Source organism: Chinchilla lanigera, unplaced genomic scaffold (assembly GCF_000276665.1).
Source record: "Chinchilla lanigera isolate Chin_1 unplaced genomic scaffold, ChiLan1.0 scaffold00035, whole genome shotgun sequence".
Lineage (NCBI taxonomy): Eukaryota > Metazoa > Chordata > Mammalia > Rodentia > Chinchillidae > Chinchilla > Chinchilla lanigera.
In genome coordinates, this window is record NW_004955436.1 from 4,326,183 (window position 1) to 4,347,492 (window position 21,310).

At 41.6% G+C, this 21,310-nt stretch overlaps 1 long non-coding RNA gene across 1 annotated transcript in view; it reads right to left on the reverse strand.

The window, feature by feature from the left end:
* The window catches only part of LOC102020950, a 40,939-nt gene extending 20,089 nt beyond the window's left edge, over positions 1-20,850 (reverse strand). Inside the window, exons 1-2 of the long non-coding RNA XR_001234965.1 lie at positions 20,786-20,850; positions 18,360-18,413 (exon numbers count right to left, since the gene is read on the reverse strand). This is a non-coding gene — a long non-coding RNA (uncharacterized LOC102020950). The remainder of the gene's footprint in view (positions 1-18,359; positions 18,414-20,785) is intronic.
* Between the last annotated feature and the right edge of the window lie 460 nt (positions 20,851-21,310).

Consider the following 21,310-nt stretch of genomic DNA (forward strand, 5'->3'; position numbering starts at 1 on the left):
TTCCTCCTGTCTGCTCTTGCAGCCATCATTAAAATATCTGGGGAACAATGGTCGCACCTAGATGAGATTTCACCCTACATTTTATCAGTGGATTCGCGAATCACAGCAAGCGCTTCACCAAACATACCAAGGGTTTTACCCTACATGTGTTGTGTGCATGTTTTCTTGATTAACCATATTAGCAATTCATTTACAAAAGGACATGAAGTTTATTACGACAGGGGATTCACAGCGAACTTTGGTGACACAGTTCTGCAAAAGTCTTCTTAATGCTCACAATTTTTTGTTATTGCTCCATCCTATAATTTTGCTAGGATTGAGATTATGCTTTCATGTCTATTGTACACAAGTTCCTCCTTTTCATCTTCTGAAAGCTTCACAACTGACTTCACTTTTCTGACGCTTTTCATCTGCCATCCCTCCCTCTGCCTCTCAAACTAACGAGACAGTAATGATTCTTTCTAGGGAAGCAGGAGCTCGCAGATGCGGAGTGTAGACCGGGACCACTGTGAAAGCGTCCTGGGTGAGAGGAGGATGCTTCAGTGTCTTGCACAGCTGAGATTTTCGGATTTATTTTGGTTCCCACATACGAGCCGGGCGTGGTGGCCCATCCCTATAATCCCAGCACATGGGAGGCTGAGTTCCAGATGGATCATTGCAAGTTCAAGGTCAACCTGGGCTACAAAGTGAGCTCAAGGCCAGCCTGCACTGCACAGTGAGGCCCTGTCTTAAAAAGACAACAACAAAAAAAAGCAAACCATATGATTACTTCAAATGTAACCTTAGTGGCTGGCCAACAGGGGAGCAGATATTATCAATGATTCTCTAGCTGCAGGAAGGAATTGGAGCTTCCCTTTGTACTTTCAATATGTCTGTGAAAGTCCCCTGAGGGTCTTGCTCCATTGTGGACCCTACACCCGTGGATACTGGCAAGGTTTAATAAGTGCCTAGGTGATGCCCATGCTCTGAACCATGGACCACACACCATGCAGCAGCACCCTGGGATGTCCGCACAGTAGTCCAAGGCTCAGAGAGCTGGCTGATCATGAAATGAGATTATCCTGAATTCTGCAGGTATGGCCAGTGTAACTGCCAGGATTCATGAAAATTGAAGGCAGGATCGGTTGTAGAGATGTGCCTTAAAGAATGCTTGTAGAGCTCATGGACTGCTGTTCCTGAAGACAAGTAGGGGCTGGGCGTGGAATATGTACCGCTCTCCAAGCCAGGCAAAGCTGGGAGACCACTGTTGTCTATTCTAGACCCTTCAGAAAACAGTGCAGTCCTGCTGATGTTGTCAGCTGAGCACAGTAAGAGCCAAGTCAGGCTTCCCACCTACAAACTGAAAGAACAGATTCATGTTGTGTTAAACCAGTACATGTGCGGTACTTTCTTACAGCAGCGAGAGAAAATGAGTACATTCTCCTCACCACGTTTCTCACAGGATAACTCCAGAGCCAGCTGTAAGGGTCTCTGTCATGGCTTTCTCTTCAAATGACAGAAGGTTTGAGTGAAGCTTTTGCCTTGTCCAAGTGGCTACTTCATTTTGAAGCTATGTAAGAACTGTGTAAACGCTACGGATCTCATTTTATCCGGAAGTCAGTAAGCTGTGCTCAGGACAATACAGTCTATTGTACTAAGTCAGCATCTGGATTTTCATGTTTCAAAAACCCTCCACACTGTTTTCTTGGTTTCAGAACAAGATTTACTACTCAGACTAATTTCCTAGGGTCTGATTTTAAGTGTGACATTTTATTGTTTTTTAGTGTTCAAAATGTGTCAGCATGACTACTTTCAAAAAAAAATTGAAAACTCATAAAATAATTTTTGCTAAAATTGTCCTCCTTGTGGTATTTAAAAAGAGCTTTGCCACATTTACCACCAAATAAGTTTAAATGTCAGCATAATAGCTTTTCCATAAATTCTAAATTAGTCAGAATTTTGGTTGGAAGGAATCACCACAAAGACCAAAATGGAAAACATCAGGCATTAGGCCTCTTATATGAACAGATTTTACCTCCCAGAGAGGTGGGGAAGGACTCGCATCAAATTAAAGCATCTTGGGACACTGTGTCTCAAAGCAATTGAAGCTTTATCGTGCCACAGTTCAGCAAAAGAAGTTACCATTTGATGGCAAAATTTAACGTAACAGAATTGCTAATGAATATGCAAATGCATTCCAGCCCTGTGGATGAGCTCAGATATAGCAACTCCTGCTTTATGAGTCCTCCCCAGGCTGCGTGTCAGGAAGGCTCTGGGCTGTGCAAGGACTGGTGAGTCCTCGGCATGAGATGCATGCCAGCAGGAGGCTCACGAACCTCTTCCCCTCTGCACTACTGTGGAGCCCGTGCATGCAAAGGGGAAACCTAGAGAGGGCATCCAGGGAGGCCTGACTGGGAAAAAGAATCAGGAAGGGCGCCAGGACAGCGAGAAAATAGGACGGAGAGAGGAGCCCAGCGCACTTCTCATTCAGGGTTCGACGTCGCAAACGACAGAAACTAACCCTGACTTTAGGAAAAGGGGACTCAAGGAGAGGCCGCGGAGTTGGTCGCGATTCTCTGAGTTGGAGAACAGATGGACATGCAGGCAAGAAACCAAGGCCCAGTCTCAAAAGCAGTCCAGACAAGTCACCAGGGCTGCTGTCCCTGAATGCTGGGCATGTGGCTTCCTCTGCCCGTCCATTCAATAATAACACATGAAAATATCCAGGCCGCACTGAGGCTTTACTACGGGTCAAATGCCGCTGACTGCTCACAGGAGTATTTTATTCCATCTTTACAGACATCCTCGTGAGGAAGATAAAACAGACTTGTCACAGAAAGAGCCCTGCTGAATATTACACACAACCAGCCGAACTAAGACCAGACCCCAGTTGTGTTTGAGTTCCAGCTCAAATTCCAAAGCCCAGTTCTGATTAAAAAGTGCTATAAAGAAGGCCAGCAAAGTTCACCTTTCCCATTTTTGTTTTATTCTTCACTTACTCTTTGGTGTTAAAAGGAACTATAGCAAAACTTCAACAACAACGTTTGAAATTGCAGCTGAAAGTTACTTATACAACTCGGAACTTCTCTAGGGTGTTTGAGGCCCTGGGCAAAAACTTTTGTAGAATATATATTCCTATAACTAATTTGACTTTAAAATATATTACAAAATCCATGAGTCCCTGTGAAAATGAGTGACTTATTGATGAAGCGTTAGAACAATGGGTAGAAAAGAGGAGGTTTTTACTGCTGATCCAATCAGTTCATATGAAGACTCTTTTGTGTCCAGATGTCATCTCTTCCTGTTCAGATCTAAGAAACATCCTTCGGGCAATTTATGATAAATGTGCAAATTTCACATCCCCCACTGTGGGCCTGTGTTATTACCACGATGCCACCCCTCCTCAGAGTCCATTAATACTGAAATACCATCTACTTCTCACCTCTGCAGTGCCCTGATGTGATTTACTTAATTCCACTACTTCATTACTGATGATGCTGAGTCATCCCTCACATCACCTGTGACTACTGGCTTCCGGGGAATCTCTCAAGAGTTGCTAATTTTCTTCTTAAAGAAAAACAATGACCATGAATGCTTTTAACTAGAGTATGCAAGAAATGTGAACAATAACTCATTTGCTGTTCACATCGAATTTACCATTCAAATTTTATAGCATAAACACAGGAAAATATATTGTACAACGATATTGATTACAGCCTGCCTTCTTCGTGGAGGAGGACAGGCAAGGGACCCATGCGTGAAGCAAGAACAAAATGTTCCCACTGACACAAGAACAGGCATCCTCTATCCCACAGGGGGAACATGAAAGGCTCACTGGCCTGGCATGGCAAGGTCTCAGAACGCTTGAACGCTGCTCAATTTGAGCTGAGAAAACTGCAAAGAGATTGGAGTGACACCTTCCTGACCACACGCCTGCTGTGGGGATGGAGAGGCACAGGGTGAGGAATGCCTGCAGGCTCACCCTCCCTCTGGGCTCAGGACATTCTGTGTGTAACCCACTGTTTGCTTTTGTGAAGGTTTTGTTTGTCCTGTTGTTGACTGTCTTTGTCATTATCCCTGACTCAATAAGGTCCTAAAGGGAGTTACATGTGCCAGGAGTCCTGGAAGTCACAAACCATCTACAACTACATCTACTCTGATCTTAGTTAATCTGAGGACACTGTGTTACTGTTTTCACCAGCTCTCTGGATCCACAGTGTAAATATCCTGCTCTCTTGCTAAATTACATCTAAAATTTAGCAACTGGCTAATAGTTTACGATGGTCAATGTTTTGGCAAATGCCTGCATGATAGTGCCTCAAGAACAAATTACTGCTTAAACAAACAACTGGATCAAATACCAGAATCAAAGAACACAACCTATGAAGTATTTGCTGAGTAATCTCGCCTGTGGCTAGACAAATGCAAATGCCAGCTGACATCTGTTTCCATCTATCATCCCAGATATAAATGGAAAGTTTGACCTTGTATTTTTGTGCTGCTATTAACTGCCATCAAAGCAACCTATGATAAATTTCATAGGGGGCCACTGGGCAAAATAATGTGTGCTAGAGACAAGTAATATCCAATCATGAAGGGGGTGGCATTTGTTTTAATGTAGAGCTAATAATGTTGAGAGCTGTTTCCATTTATTATCACTGCAGAGAAAACAATACATTTCATGCAATACTCTGAACTGCATCGCTTCCTGATATGCTGTTGCCTTCGTTAACTGAACAATATAATTAATATCTTATCATTTATCATTCTGAACCTAGCTCAGTCTTTTTAAATACATGATCCATTATTTTCTTAAATAACATAAGTTTTATTTAGCCAAGTATCATCCCTAATTTAATAGTAAGAAAAACATGAAAAAAAATAAGATTCACTTAACAAAAATTTGGACGGTAAAAATTTTTATTCTGTTAAGAGAAGGGTGGGAAGTGGCTCAAACTGTGAGGAGCCTTCTGCAGCTAATTAACTGTCTATTTATACAGCATCTACAGAGAGCTGAAGCACACACAGAAAGAAGCGCAAGTATTCACAACAGAAATTCCTTCCATTTTTCATACAGGTCAAGTTCTTCATCCCTGAGAAAGAGTTTGTGTGGAGAAGTGTCCTAAATTCTTCTAACAGTGCGTTTCCTAACAGCTCCAAGTAATACATCTTGTCCTTGTACGTGAGAAAGCGTTTAGTAAAACCAGATGGCCAACTATTTTCCTGTCCCGAGGCACTATGAACTGGGAAGAACGGATTTCAGGTCAAAAAAGTTACAGATTCTAATGACATGAACAGACTCTTTAAAACTCTAGTTCCTCCGTAAGTGGATTATTTCATTTATTCTCCATCCAACTCTTAAGTCACAGTCTGTTATCTGAAAAATATCATTCTAACACATGTTGGGCTCAAATCTCTTCCATCCCTATCTTTGTGAAAGGCTCTGCAAGACCTACATTATCATTTCAAGCACTGAACCAGCAATGGGGAAATAAATTTAGATTCTCAGTTTCAACAATTCGTCTTTCTTATTGGATCTCGTGAATGGTATCCCTCCATTCACCTCAGAAATGCCCAAAGGTAAGCAGATCTTCCAGGCCAGCGAGTCCCAAACACATCTACTGGAGAGCTTGTCACTAGGAAGTTCTGCACGTCTAACAAGTTCTCAGATCGCACCGATGCCACTGGACTAGGGGACAGCTTAGTAGCAAGTTTCCAGGGCCAGGGGTCAGACTTCCAGGGCTGCTATTGCTCCCAGCCTCACCCCCATTCCCAGGCGTATTTGCTCTTGTATGACCTGTCTTTCATGACCCTGAGCCTGACTCCTCTTCTCCTTACCACTGACTACCCCTGGGTTTGCAGCTCTGCCTCTGTCTACGGCCTCTCCGTTTCTCATGCCACATAACGATCCCCGCTTCCAGCTTCTGGCCTCCAGAATCCCTTCCTTCACTTGATGCCCTTGTAAATGAAGCAGCTTCTAGATCCTAAGACTGTGATAAAATGTAAAAGTAGACCGTAAGGTACCGAAAGGAAGCACAGGGCAAGACAGCAACAGTGCTTCAGGGAATCTAAAATCCTATTAAGAGAGACCAAATAATTCAGCCTAAAAATCTGTTAGGCATGCAAAATTACATGTATGGGTTAAATGACTAGCCAGTGCTCAAAGAGAAGGGTCATTACTCACAGGACTGAGGGGGAGAGGTAGGAAATATGAGAGATGAACTCTAAAACTGTGTGGTGATTACCTGGGCGAAGCGGTCTGTGAACGCCGGTCTAGGTTCAAGGATTTGTGTTTCACACTTTGTGGGCTTAGATTGTGCCCAAGTTCAAGGATGTGCCAGAAGGTATTCTTCACCCAAAACCATCAAAGAAAGACAAAATTGGTTCGAGTTACATATGTAAGGAGTAATCTGCCTTATTCTTGCTCTCGATTCAACTTTGCACAATCTATGTATTCCTGCTTTATTATTTCTCCTTTCAGTTCCTAAGCCAGATGTAATTAGGGTTTACTTTTACCTGACAGAAGTATGCAAGGATTGAGTGGATAAAATGTCACCTCAGCCACTGAAATTTTCTTGGAGCTCTCCCCTTAAATTTATCCCACTTGTACTCTGTCAGAGCCTTGGACAAAGGCAGCTCCACTTTGAGCTCTCCGCGGTACTTGCCCTGGCCTGTTTGCTCCCTCCTGAGCTCTGAGGTCCCCAACTTCCACATTCAGGTGCGCACCGGCTCTTGGTGCCCACCTAGTTTCTAACACACTTTCAACCCAAACCTTCTCTACTCAGAGCTGCTTCTGAGCCCCTTGGCAGCTGGAAGTCTGATGACTTTATGTCTTACCTAAACCACAATGTTCAAGTGGGGAAAAAAGTATGGAACACAGTAATTTTACAGATGACAAAACCAAGTGCAGAAACATTAATTAACTGTCAGGGTCATAGACCAAATCTGTGGCAGATTTAAGACTAGAAAGTGATGCTACGTCTTCTAGTTCAAGGTTTTATTTTCCAAAAAAGCATCTTTATTTCTGAGCGATGGCCCCAGCCCTGAGACCAAATTTAACAACGTTGCAACTGTACTTTAATCACTGGCATATCTGTCATTCCATCCTTTCTATCCTCTTACAAAGCTTCAGTTACATAGCACCACTAATTCCATTTTCACCTATGAAACTGACCTGCTTGTAGGTGAAACAGAATAGCTACTGAAGCAATTCACTAGAAGCAAATTAAATTCAAGCAATAGAGAAACAGCATTACCAATTTGAAAGGATGTGAAGAATCTAAATAATGCTGAGTAGTTATCAAAATAAAATAAAATAGACCTCAAATATATTGTCATCCTAGCCATGTTCCTGGGGAACTACTGCCATCAAGAAGATGTTTCCTAGGTTTTTATAACAAGTGAGGTCTTTAGATTTCCCCAGAGCACAGAATTAATTAGTCCATACCATTCTGATTCAGTACTATTTCAGAAGAATAAGTCCACATCCTAAACTGCCAACACTGATAGTCTAACAAGCTAAGAACTCATTTTACCTACAGACCTGAATCACTTCAAAGATAAATTAAACAAACAACGACACAATCACAATATCCAACCCTGACACTTGCTACAAGAAGGCAGGGGGAAAAAAAGATAAAAATCGCAGTAGTGTTCCAGCGTCCAGAGTCCCAAACGCACATTTTGTTCCAGCAACAACACACTGGGATTTCGCCCTTCCCCACGGAAAACCACAACATTAATTTAAGTGCCTTAGAGCCAACATGGTTTTTGTGTAAAACATTTATTGGATGCTTGACATTGAAATAAATCAACAGATGGTGAAAAAACTGTTTTACACAGAGGAATGGAGATTCAGAGTCAAGATCGATGTATTCTTTTCCTCTGTCTCTTCCATTGTCTATAACAAGTCTCAGAGGAGAAGAATGGACGTAAATAATAAAACAGAAAGAATAAAAATTGGAACATTTGACCTCCTACTCCCTGAGTAGAAATACACCAGGAGAAAGGAAAGATAAAAACCGAGCCCTACTTTACGTTTATGTCCCAGGGCACAGTGGGAGGCTGTTGTGTGGAATCTCTTGTGTGTGCACATTTAAATGAAACAAACAGGGGTATAAATAATAACGTTTCTTATAAACTCCCTTTAGAAAATGGACAAAATAACCCTTAATCGGAGGGCTTGCTAGTTCTGTTTTCTTTGGAGTTCTGTTTGTTTTCTGTGAGGAGAGTAGACAGAGTCCTGAGTCAGCCATAAGGTAAGAGGGTGTTTTGCACTCATAACCAGCATTAGAAGTGTACGTTCTCCTCAAGAAGTGACAAATGCATGGATGACCTTTCTTCCTATTGTTATACTTACTGTGGTGTTCATGGACAGGACAAACAGCAATCCCCCTTGCTATACTCACTAAAACTCTCAAGAGGAGAAGCAACCCAATGGGCTGAATACCTACTGTGTTCCTGTATAGATATCAAGACTATTAATATTAACAGCAACTTTAGAATGCCTTGGAAAGTAGGTGCCATTTGGCTTCTGTTAGCAGAGACACTGCAACGGCTCAGGCAGTGGGTAAATAGGGGAAGGGTGATCCAAAGCTGAAATCCAAAATCCAGTGTCTCTACAGAACTACACTACCTTTAATAACTCCACTAACTGCAGGAGATCGACCAAGTATATTCATTAGACAGTAATTTCCTCATTTACATGCATTTATTATCACATAAATGGAGAGAGAAGGAACCAGAGAGAAAAATGTGTGTATAATAATTTAACTATACCATGAAAGCACCATGATTAACAGACTATACCATGAAAGCACCATGATTATTTTGTATTAAAATATCACATATATTAAACTAAAAAACTCTCTTCCAAGTAATTTGGAAAAAATCCCTAACCTATTCAACACACCATATTTCTGAATATTTATTTAATCACTTTCTTATTTTCTTCTCTTTTCCCTACTAGAAGGGATAATTAGTGGTAAGATGATTTCATAGATGAAATTCCACAGAACTGTCACGAGATGAAACTTCAAGCAGATTTCTGTGAATACACATTCGCCCCAACCTTCAGTTTTGAGTCGGTGTGTAAGGAACTTCTAATCAGACCCGGGATGCAGCCTGTGGCCAAGAACAGGCTGTGCCTCCACGCGGCACTAAGTAGCGCCTTGAGAGCTACGTCATGTGGCCTCACTGATGCCATCAGAGGGATTTTCTGGCTCAGAGAGTCCATGAATTCCTGATGGCCCCTCCAAAAGCCCCAGATCGAGCTGTCTGTGTGAGTCCCAGGCATAGTCATATACTGAGTAACCAAAAACCTCAGTCAACATATATGACAACGTTACAAGATTCTTTCAAAGGTACTTTCAATTCAGAATCATGCTCTGACTTGTAGTAAAAAAAGGAGGATATTGCTCACTTCATTGTCACACTAAGACAGCAATCATCCCCATGGTACTCCACAAGCAGGAGCACCTTAAAATGAGACCTGCAGCCTTTGCGACTCTGGATGTAGGGGGCAATGAATCTTAGCATACTATTTTAGATAAAATAGTTTGGAAAAAGCCTGCATGGTGCCTCGGGAAGCCTCCCGGGACAGTGCAAGAGCTAATTCCCCAGATCAACACTGCCCAGGAATGTCTCCCCAAGATAAGGGGGCGCCTAGGCCTAGGTGACCCTCCGTGACCCCGCCTGGGTAGTGCCATCTCCTGGCCCTAGGTAAACATTGTAACCCTAAAGGAATGCATAGGTTGTAAAAAAGGAGATAATGGGGGGGGGGAGGACATCTATCACGGGTTGACATGCGACCTGCAACTGACCTGGGGTCCAACCGGATGAGAGAAAGAGCACGTTCCCAGCGGGGACAGAGAATGTAACACCCCAATCTGTTGTCAATGGAAACCAAAATGTATATAAGGGGAAACAAAGTTAGCCATGGGCCCCCGCTTCCAGATTGGCAAAGGAAGTGAAGGTGGCTAGCCTCAAATTAAACTCTGATTTGTTCTCACTGGCAATTGCATCTCTGGTGGAATGTTTGGGACAGACGGGAATTTTCTGCCGTAACATGGACTTTGCCTTGCTTCATTGAGAAGTGTTTTAAGTTCCTCTGCCTCAAAACTACCCTACTGCAGAGTGGAAGAACAAAACTAGATTATTTAGCATGTCAGCCTGCTACGCAGCAGTTTTCTTAACTATCACAGAGCCTTAGGCGTTTCTTACAAAGCCCCAGGCCAAAAGTGAAGTGATTCACAAGTACTGTATGAGGTGTGATCGAAATATATGGTGAATGTTTAAATTTTCTTTTAAAAAGTTATTACAGTAAAGGACACATCGCCAGACCTGGCACTGTGTGACTTCTGGCTCTTCCTCAAAGTCAAAATGACCATGAAAGTAAATGTTTTGAATCAATTCAGGACATGGAGACAGCCAGACCAGTGCAGCTACGGACACTTATGAAAGAGGACCGCAGAGCCGCTGCAGGAAACGACAAGAACAATGGGACAAGTGGGTTCACAGTAAGGGAGAGTATTTTAAGGGGAATAATGGCAATGATTCTTTCACTACAATAACTTTTTAATGCAAACACTCCCCCATATGTTTTGATCACACCTCATGCAAATCAACTAGAAATCATTTTTCTTGGCTTCTACATTGCTATTATGAAATAGGAGTAATGTAGACTAAAAAAGAAAAACTTCTGAAGACTGAACTCCTCCTGATCCTATTTTTCATGTTTATGACAGACTGTGGTTTGGAACTTACCATGGGATAGAAAATTTGTGTAAAACTCTCTCACTTATAAAAAAAATTGTAGTTTATACCTGGCTTCTGGTTACCTACTGAATAAGTTATGTATGGACTCCAAGAAAATTGTCACCCGCTTGACAACTGAAGCAGAAAAATACTGTGTGTGGTAAGGTTTAAAAAAAAGGGAAAGGTATTTCTTACACATTCAGATAGAAATATCAGCCTTAAAAAACATGTAGAAAGCCAATTTTCAACTAGTAATTTTAGTTAACAGCATAGATGGCTCAAAAGACTTATTAATCAGTAGCATACAACTGCACTTATCAACAAGGACACTTTAGTTCAACTTACCTGGAGTTTAGTACATTTCAAAAACTAAGCAGGCTTATTTATATACTAAAAATAACTTGGCGATAAAAATAGGTATCATTTAATAAGTGCATATTGTGTTCCAGCTTCTAAAACATCAGGCATCCAGTTAATAAACAACAGCTGAAAAAGTGACCGATTCCAAAGTTTATGGCACTTTTCCCTGTGCCAGGATAATTCTCCAGAGATACGAAAAGATCTTCGTCAAATGGGAAGGGGACGGAGAGATTGAGGGGGAGCAGGAGAGGAGGGGAAGGGCATGAAAACAGAACTAGGACTGTTGTGCTCATGCACCAGTCCCTATGTAATCATCATGTACTGCAAACATAAAAAGTAAAACTTTGAAACAAAAACATCTAAAATGATAAGCAGAAAAAGGGAGTAGGAGGAAGCAAGGGAAGGAGACACAGACAGGACTATCATTTTCATAGTGTACAAAAGAAAAAAATGTGTCGTCTTTTTGTTTAAAACCTTTGGGCAATTATTTTTCTAGCCCATCCCTGTCTGGCTAACATAATGGTGATTAAAGTGTAGTCACAGAGCACTGAAAGTATTCGTCAAAAATCTTCTTTATCTTTTTTAAAACTTAAAGTATTTCAAAGTTTTTAATTATTCAGAAGTTAATGCAAAATTAGACGACTTGCTCAGCATCACCATACAAATAGCAGAACAGGTCATTTCTTCACTCATTTTTAAATGCCCTCTCTATGCTGCACAATGTTCTAAGCACTCAAGATTTAAATGTTACTATACGCCATGTCTGCCGCAAGAAGTTTTCAGGGGTGAAAAAAGAATTAAGATGTCTTATTGACATGTACCAACTCCCCACAATGGGTGTGATCATTGTGTACTGCAAACACGAACTAAGAAAAATAAAAAAGAATTTTTAAAAATAAGTTAAATCCAAGCCAGGAAGAAATGGAAATGAAGCAGTCACTGTAAAATGTTTTAGAACACAGAAGAATTTACAGCACAGAATATCTCTATGACCTTGAAATGGGCAAGGAGCTTTTTACTACAAACACGAATTCTACTAGTGATGAATTACTCATGACTTGGACAATAACACAAGCAAGAATTTCCATTCATCAAAGGGTAGTTATGAGATGTGATGGCTACATTTACCATGTCAACCTGATTGGACTAATTGGTAAAGCAATGTTTGTGAACTTGTCTAGGAAGGTGCTTGCCTAGAGACTAGCATTAGAAAACCAAGCAGCAGTATGGCCCTCACTGATGTGGGAAGGGGCCCATCCAACCCATTCAGGGGCTCCATAGAACAAAAAGTCAGAAGCATGAACCCACTCTCTGTTTGAGCTGGGACATTCATTGCTCGTGCCCTCTTGGGACAACAATTGGTGGTCCTTTTTCTCAAACCTTGAGCTTGGAGCAGGTCCCTCCACCTCAGGTTTTTGTGGTTCTTGGGCCCTCAGGATCACACTGTAGAACTATTACTGAGTTATACCACCACTTTCCTGCTTCTTGAGCTTACAGACAACGGACGATTGGATTTCTCCTCTTCTGTCATCAGGTGAGCCAGGTTCCTCTGTGTGTGTGTGTGTATGTGTGTGTGAGTGTGCACGCACATGCACACATGAGCATGCATATGTGTGTATGTCCGTTGAATCTGTCCCTCTGGAATATCCTGACTAATATAAAGAGTAAAAAGGAAATACCAGTGGTGTCTCAGGAGATTTTACAAAGCATAAAATAAAGGGTAGTATTCATGCAAAGAACTCGCACAGATCAATAAGAATGGCAAATATTTCAACTAAAAAACAAATGAAAGACTTGAAACGACACTTCATAAAACAGGATAATTAAGTGATCATATAAAAAGATGTTTAATTTCATTTGTTGTTTTAAAATACAATAAAAATTATAATAAAATATGAATACACCTATACTTGCACAAAATTAGATATTTATTAATTTTATAATAAATAAAATTTAATACATAGAAAATATCAAGGTATGACAACAATGTAAAACATCAGAAACTTTCACAGACTGATGGTGAAAGTCAAAACTGATATAAAACCTAGTAATAACACCTATCAATGCTCAAGATACACATACTCTGCTGCCCATCAATTCAATTATTGTTTGCATATCCAATAGAAACATATGCAAATATTCATCAAAAGATAGACATAAAAATATTTGTAAGTAATTTTATAATAGCCCCAAATTGAAAAAAACCCAGGTCTTTATAGTGAAAGAAATAATTCATCCTATACACATACATTGGAATGTTTCTATATATCTTAATTACAATTAAGAAGAAAGGTTCAAAAATATTTAAAAATACAAAAAGAGCTAGGCATGGTGATGCATGCCTATAATCCCAGCACTTGAGAGACTGAGGCAGGAGAATCATTGTGAGTTTGAGGCCAGCCTGGGCCACAAAGTGATTTCAAGGCCAGCCTGAACTACATAGATAAAAAGACTAAGTAAATAAATAATTAAAAATTGAAAATACAAAAATATACTAAACATTGCAAGACAAAATTCACATTATCTAATAATCAACTAAAACCATTATAAAGCATGTAAAGGAGAAGGAAAATGTGATCAATAATAAAGGAAAAATGAACCTATTTCAACCTTGAAATGATATACGTGACACAACAAGTACAAGGTCATTAAAGAGTTATCATAGAAAAAGAAAGAAATCATAGAAATTCCCAGTGAATTCAAAGAAATACAAATAGAAAAATAACAAAGGATAAGTAAGAGAAACAAAAAACAAACAGCAAGGAGAAATATTTGAACTCAACCATATCAATAATTACACTGCATGTAAATGGTCTAAACATTAAAGGCAGAGGTGTAAATTAGATAAAGAACCAAGACCCAACTATCAGTCCCAAAAAGAAATCTGGCTCACAGACAAGAAGCAAATAGGTTAAAAATAAAAGATGTAAAAGATATATCATTCTGATATTAGACAAAACAGATGCTATCATTTGAGCTTGATGCACATTCCCAAAGGTCTATGGTAATTAGACTTGGTCCCCGGGTGGCCCTACTGGGGACTGAGGCCAAGCAGGAGGTCCTTAGATGACTGAGGGGTTGAGGCAATTTGCATGTGACTCCTCCACAGTTCTTGTGTGACCCCATGAGTTCTCCAGAGATGACTGTTATAAAAAGGAGCAAGCCCAGCCCCACCCACCCTCCTTGTCACTGTGCTGTTCAAGACGGGACCTCCTGTTCCCGACTCCCCTGTCACAGTGTGCAGCCTTCAGCAGAAGTCAAATGAGGGATGCTCACCTAAGCTTGGACTTGACCCTCCAAACTGTGCTACGTGAGCTTCTCTCTTTATATGTCGGCTACCTCAGGTAGTTCACTAGCTTGACCAACAGCTGACTCATACACTAGAATTCAGAGCAAAACATGTTACCAGAAATTTAAAGATGTATTTCACAATGGTAAAGGCATATATTCTGTAAGACAGCATAAGAATCCTAAATTGACTCTAATACACTAATACGTAGGTCCATGAAAATACATGAAGAAAAACTAAAAGAACTACAAGAAAAAAATAGGCAAATCTACTATTACAGTAACAGATTTCAGCCTCGCTCTCTTGAGAGACCATTACTCAGAAAATCAGCAGGTGCACAGAAGACCTGAACAACACTCTCAGTCAATCTGAGCTCACAGACATCATCCAGGACCCTTCATGGGCCTCCTGCTTCCTGCCAGGTGTGATGGTGCACAGCGAGAGAGAAAAAAAGAAAGAGCAGAAGACAAAATGGCGGTGCACCGGGATCTGGGATGACCAGTTGTTCACAGAGCACAGATGGCCACAAGGCAGCCAGAACCTCAGCTTTTATTGATTGAGAAGGGATTAGCAGATGACTCAGAGGGCAGTGGTGATCTTAAACCAATGCAGCATCTTTAGTCTTAGTCTTAGCCTTAGTCTTTGTCTTAGTGGGCCGGAGAGGATGGCCCACCCCTAATGGAATAATGGGAAATCTCAACTGGGTGGTACCAAAAATCCCAAGCCTCCATTCATCCCTTAGGAAAGTATGTAAAACCAGCCATTGTGAATCTGTGGCTCCCAGCAGTACCTGTATAGGATACTAAGACCATTAAAGGCAGAACTCTGTCTTTTCACCCAGACACAGAACATTCATTATAACACATCATATCTGAGTTAGAAGAGGCTCAATAGATTTCTTAAATTTCAAATGATATGAAATATGTTTTCTGATCACAATAGAGTAAAATTATAAATAAATTACAGAAAAGTATCCAAGAAATCTCCCAAATACTTGGAAACTAAATAATATATTTCTTAATAATCCAATGTCCAAAAAAAGATAGCAAAAAGTAAACTCTAATGTATTTTTAACTAAATGAAAATGCAACACATCAAACTTTATGACACATCTCTAAAGCAGTATTTAAAGAGAAATGCATAAGCTAATCACTGACACTAGGAAAGACAGATCTAAAATTACTGATCTACTTTCCACCTTAAGAAAACTAGAAAAAGAAGACAAATTAAACAGAAAGTAATCAAAGAAAGGAAACAGTAAGAATGAAAAATGAATGAAATAGAAAGTAGGGAAAAGAAACAATGGAACCAAACCCTTTTCTTAAAGGATTATCATTAAAATTAATGCATCTCAAGGCAAAATGATCAGGAGAGAAAAGAGTAAAGAATATGTAAATACCAATGTCAAAAATGAGAGAAGTGACATTTCCACAAATTCTACAGACAATAAATGGGTAAAATGTTAATATTATGCGCAATCTTATGCCACTTAGACATAAATTCATTGAGAGGTACAAGCTATGAAAGGTCACACAAGAAGAAATAATAACCTGAGTAGCTCTGTATCTACTAAAGAAGTCAGAATTACGGATCAGAACCTTCCCACCTAGAACACAGGATTCAGTCAACACCATCTTCCACCGTTCATATAACCAATACCATTCTTGTCTTTTTTTCTTCAAATTATCCCATCTACCATCATGGGTCACACTTTTTTTTTTCTGGTACCAGGAATCAAACTCAAGACCTCATGCTTGCAAAGCAGACGCTGTGCCACTGAGCTAAATCCTCAGCACCCTGTCACATTCTTTTTTAAGTTTTTCTTAAATTAGTATAAAAGCTTCTAAGCTGTTCCTCTTTCTTTCCTGAGGAAATCTCTTCACCGCTTCTTTTGAACAAAAGAAACAACCTTAACATTCTCTTCTACTCTGCAAGAAAGATCGACTTCCTACAGCTCTCTCATGTTTTCCTCATCTTTTGAAACAAAGCACTGACTGCCCTTCCTTTAACATTATCTTTACAAGGATACTTATAAAGACGATACCGATCACCTATCTTTTCAGGGCAATGGCCAGCACGCTTAAGACTTGGGAAGGCACCGTGGCTTCTGAAGCAGAGTGGTTGTTCCTTTGCTGTATAAAATATTCAGGGCTCCTGAACTCAACACTTCGCTCCTGAAGCAAGACCTACTGTGTGCGCAGAGGTCATGTGGCCTTCTTTTTATCAGACTAAAGGAATGGAGCTCAGGGAATCAGACCATCCTGCCCCCAAATGCTACCAAATACCTTGGCCCTTGTTTATTTCTGACCGCCAAGTTTTGAGTTTTAAACTGGGATTCTTGAAACTGTGCAAACCAGTATTTTAGGCAGCAAATAGGGTAAAATTTCAGCTCCTTTGAAGTTCTTAAGCCTTAGGACCACTTGGAGAGGACATCACCACTGTCCAGTTTTCATCCATGTCAGAAAATGTGGCTCTGGCAGGGAGTCCTCAGCACTGACTATTTAAAGCATCCGAGGTAACATCCAATATGTGGCCACAAAACAGCATTCTGTAGGACAGAGTTTGCATTCAGGGACCTCTAAAATCTGATTTAATCTGGGCATAGTGGTACATGCTTGTAATCCCAGCACTCGGGAGGCTGAGGCAGGAGGATCGTTGTGAGTTTGAGACCAGCCTGGGCTACAAAGTGAGCTCAAGGCCAACCTGAACTGCATAGCGAGACCCTGTCTCAAAAAGACAAAAAATAAATAAATAAATAAAATATGACTTAAATTTGGTTTTTGAAACCATTTTCCAGGTTAAAGAAAATGGAAACAACTACGAGACAGGAAGAGAAATATTTTCACAAAAGCCAGTTGAAATGTGGAAGGCAGGATGGACACATAAAAATGGAAAAAAATTAAATTCTAAAGTCTAGGATAGAAGGACACAAAAAAGAAAACAAGATGCATCCAGAACCATTGGGTATTGAAGAAGGTATCTGAGAAAGAGGAAACAGCTAGTGGCTACTGGGGTCCAAGGATAACGGACAGAGGAAAAGAGAGGCACAACCTTGAAAAGTGGAAAAGAATGATTCCCTCAAGGAGACCAGAATCCTCGGAACTAGTACAGGTGGCTTCTTAAGCTAAAAATACAGAATTCTTTCTAAAAAGTAGTCGAAGAGCAGCTCCTTAAATTTAGGACAGCAACATTAAGTTGTTCAAGGAAAGACAAATCAGAACAAGTTGGAGGAGGGAGAACCTGGACCGCCACAGTAAGACACTGCGAGATTGATTAGCTGAGTTTCAGGGCGAGCGGAGGCCTGAAAGCACACACCAGAGCGCATGCGCGAATCAGGACTGGCCGCGGGCGGGCAGAGATGCGGGGGTGGGCGCACCTGAAAGCGGAACTCTGGTTAGATGCTGCTGTGATGGGGAAGTATTTCCGAGGTGGGATTATTAAAAAGCTTAAATAGGGCAATATGTGTTTCATGAGTCAATGTTTTAGCAGTTCCAGAATCTATTACCCCCAGCAATTACATGAATAGGACAGGGCAAAAATGCAAATAATCTCAAGACAAAAAAAAATTACATTAAGCAAACAACGCTAATGAATGAAAGGAAACAACTTATGCAGGAACTTAAAGATAAAAATTTGACTGAATGATTATCGAGGTAGTACACAGAATGGGAAATGAAACCAGAGACAAATACCTTGTAGCTACACAAAAAGATTCAGGATAAAATATTATTACTCAAAATCAAGAATATTTAAAACTTAGCTGTAATGTCTAAAGGTACAAGCCCTTAAGGTACACAGGTTTCATAGCAATAAAAAGGAGCCTCAATTCTGATGTCTCTTGAGAATGATTCTTAGGTAGGTACCAAGAGAATAGCAGGTACCTGAAATTTTGCCCTGAAATTTTTCCCTCTTAGCAGGTTCCTGGGCTTAGCAATTTATAGCAAATAGGAATGAAAAGGTGTAGGGTAGAAAATACCTGATCACAAGGTACTGGACCACTGTATCTGCAGTGTTCTTGCTGGGGTCCTTGCTGTTCAAAGATAAAATAGAAATTAAAGAGTTTGCATATATGCAGAAAAAAGAAGAACCATCTGAAATGAGATCCACAAGCCAAAGTCACCACTACTGTAATTTCTAAGCTTGGAAAAACTTACAGAACACATGGACAAGCCTCCCTCCCTGGTCATGAGATAATGCCAAAATTAACTCTTCCTAGGAGAAATCTCTGACTTTCAAGTTGACTGGTGGTGTTAATCAGCTTTCTTACACTATAATAAAATACTCCAGACTATAAACTTAAAAGAAGAAAAGGTGTCTTTGGGCTCTCAGTTTTGGAGGTTTGGGTCCACGGTTTGTTGTCCTCTTGTTTTGAGTTTGTGTCCAGGCAGACTTCACAGTGGTTGCATGAGCTGGAAGAATCTGCACACTCCGTGGCATCCAGGAAGCAAAGAGGAAGAAAGGGGCCAGATTTCCCACACCCCTTCAGGAGCAAACCCCCAGGACCCTATCTCCCCCACCAGGCCCAGCCTCTTAAGGAATCTACCGCTTCTTATTAACCTCACCAGCGGTCCTAGGGGGACATTCTAGATCCAAACTATATTCAGTTCCACTGGTCATGGGTTTGAAATAGTTGGAATTATGGACAGGGACTACAACAAGTATGAACCAAGAAAATTATCCCCAGCTAATTTCCTTCTCTAAAAAACTGCTAAGACTTTGACAGCACTAAATTCAGAGTTGTGGGAACGTAATTCCTTTGAGATCACTGCTCTAGTTGGCAGGTAGTCTATCTTCCGAATTGCATGTCTGTATAATTGGTGCTCAGACAACTTTTTTTCTATTAGTTCTTTGGACATTTTTCTTCAAACTAAGGCTATGGAAGAACTACTAAGGTAACTGAAAGTATCACATATCATAGTGAAAACTTTTGGCCACAGGCACTAAACAAAGCCTGATTCTGCCCATGTACCATGGATAGAATAGGAAATTGAGAAAGGGCTGAAAAGATAAAAAGGTTTAAGTCCTCTGATTTTAATTTTATTTAAGCAATATAATTTGGTTTGGCACTTGAAATCCATGGGCTCTCCCTGTAATTTTACAATTGAAGGAATTTATATCAAAATGTGGGACATCTCTGTGCGGTGGAAGGAGTCTCAATGTTTTATTTAATCTCCTTGCAAAATTCCAGCAACCAATTTTGGGCTTTACAGACATCCTTAGTTGCAAGATGTTAATTTAGTTAGTAAATTGCTCTGACTTATTTCAGAGCCTTCTGGGTACTAAATCTACAGTGCCTAATGTTTCTAAAAGGCGCCATAATCTGTACAAGGAGAGCTGCCTCGCAAAGAGAGAAGCTGTCCCCAAAGTTTCATCTTTTGCCCCAAAAGAGAAAGCTATACTCCTGGTTGAGCTTGGGCTTAATGATTAGACCCAATGCATTAAAAAGATACCAAAAAAAAAAAAAAATTCATGGAGTAAGACCACAGCAGAGTATTTTGGTCACTTAAAGATGCTGAAACAACGTACCATAAATTGGGTGTCTTGGAAACAACACAGATTTATTTCCTTCATGCCTAGAGACTGGGAGATCAGATTCAAGACAATATCAAGGCTAGGGGCAACCCACTCGGGCCCCCTTCTGTCCCTCTCTTGGACAGAAGCTTTCTTTCCCTCATTAAAAATATTCTGCTCTTAAAAAGAAAAAAAAGATCAAGGCTACGGCAGGTTGGGAATCGGGTGAGGGCTCTTCCTGTGGAAACCATGCTTCTCTCGTGGCCCCTGGGGCAGAAAGGCAAGCGCTCCTCTGGGGATTCCCACAAGGGCGCCAGCCTCCTGGTGAGGCCCTGCTGCCGTGGCTAGCCGCCCCAGAGGCCCTATCATCACCTTGGGGTGCAGACTTCGGCCCGCGCACCTGGGGGAGCACAGGGTCCGGGAGTATGAGATTCCATCCTCGGGCCACAGCACAGACAGGGGGAAGCGCAGCCCACGGCTAGCTCGATAACTCTGGGGACGGGAACTGGACAAACAGAGCCGAGGCCCTCCTCCTCCTGGGACAGCAGCGTGCCTGAAGGGAACACCCATCGCCCTCCACCCTTAGCACAGCTAAAACTTTACGACTCTGCCCTTGGGGAGATGGGCTGCACGGTCCAGCAGGCCTGTGTGTGGTCAAAGCTGCCCGTTCCTGGGTTTATAGGGTTCATCAGCCTTGCCACACACTGAGACGGACGTCCCAGCAGGCCCAGCAACAGCAAAACTCGCGTACAGAGCCTCCCTGGCTGGGCTGCTTCGCCCACCTCACCCGAATCAGAATTAAGACAAAGGGTCCGCAGGAGCATGGCGTCCAGCTCCTCCAGAAACCCAAATCTCTGCTCCACACTGCCACTGTCACCGGAGAGCTCTTACCTGCCGGGAAAGCGGGAAGGAAGAGATGCCTGCAGGGAGGAGGGGGGAGGATGGACACAGTCAAGGCGTGCGCGGAAATGTGACAGCAGAGCCCATTAACTAGTGTAATTAATATGTGTGACTCATTAGAAAACAGGAACGTTCACGGAACAAGCGAGGGTGGGATGTGGTAACAGATTGCTTCCACATGGGCAGAAGGAAGAGGACTTCAGAGATGATCCCAGACATTTCCTCTGCGGGCAGGGGAGCCTGAGAACGGCAGTGCAGAGGGCAGGGGAGGCGGAGCGCTCCGCCGGACATCACTCCTCCCGCCGGCGCATGAACGTTTGCGGTGCACCGTGGACGGCACTGGGTTTGAGCTGATGGCACGCACACACCGGGCACGGAGGGTCCTCTGCCACCCTCGCCGTGCCCCGCCAGGCAACCCCACCCCAAGTCTCCCTGGTCTCCAGAAATTTCACTCCCCAAGCGCCTCATGTCTCAACCCAGAAGATTCTCTGCCTCTTCCTCCTCCTCCTGGTCCTT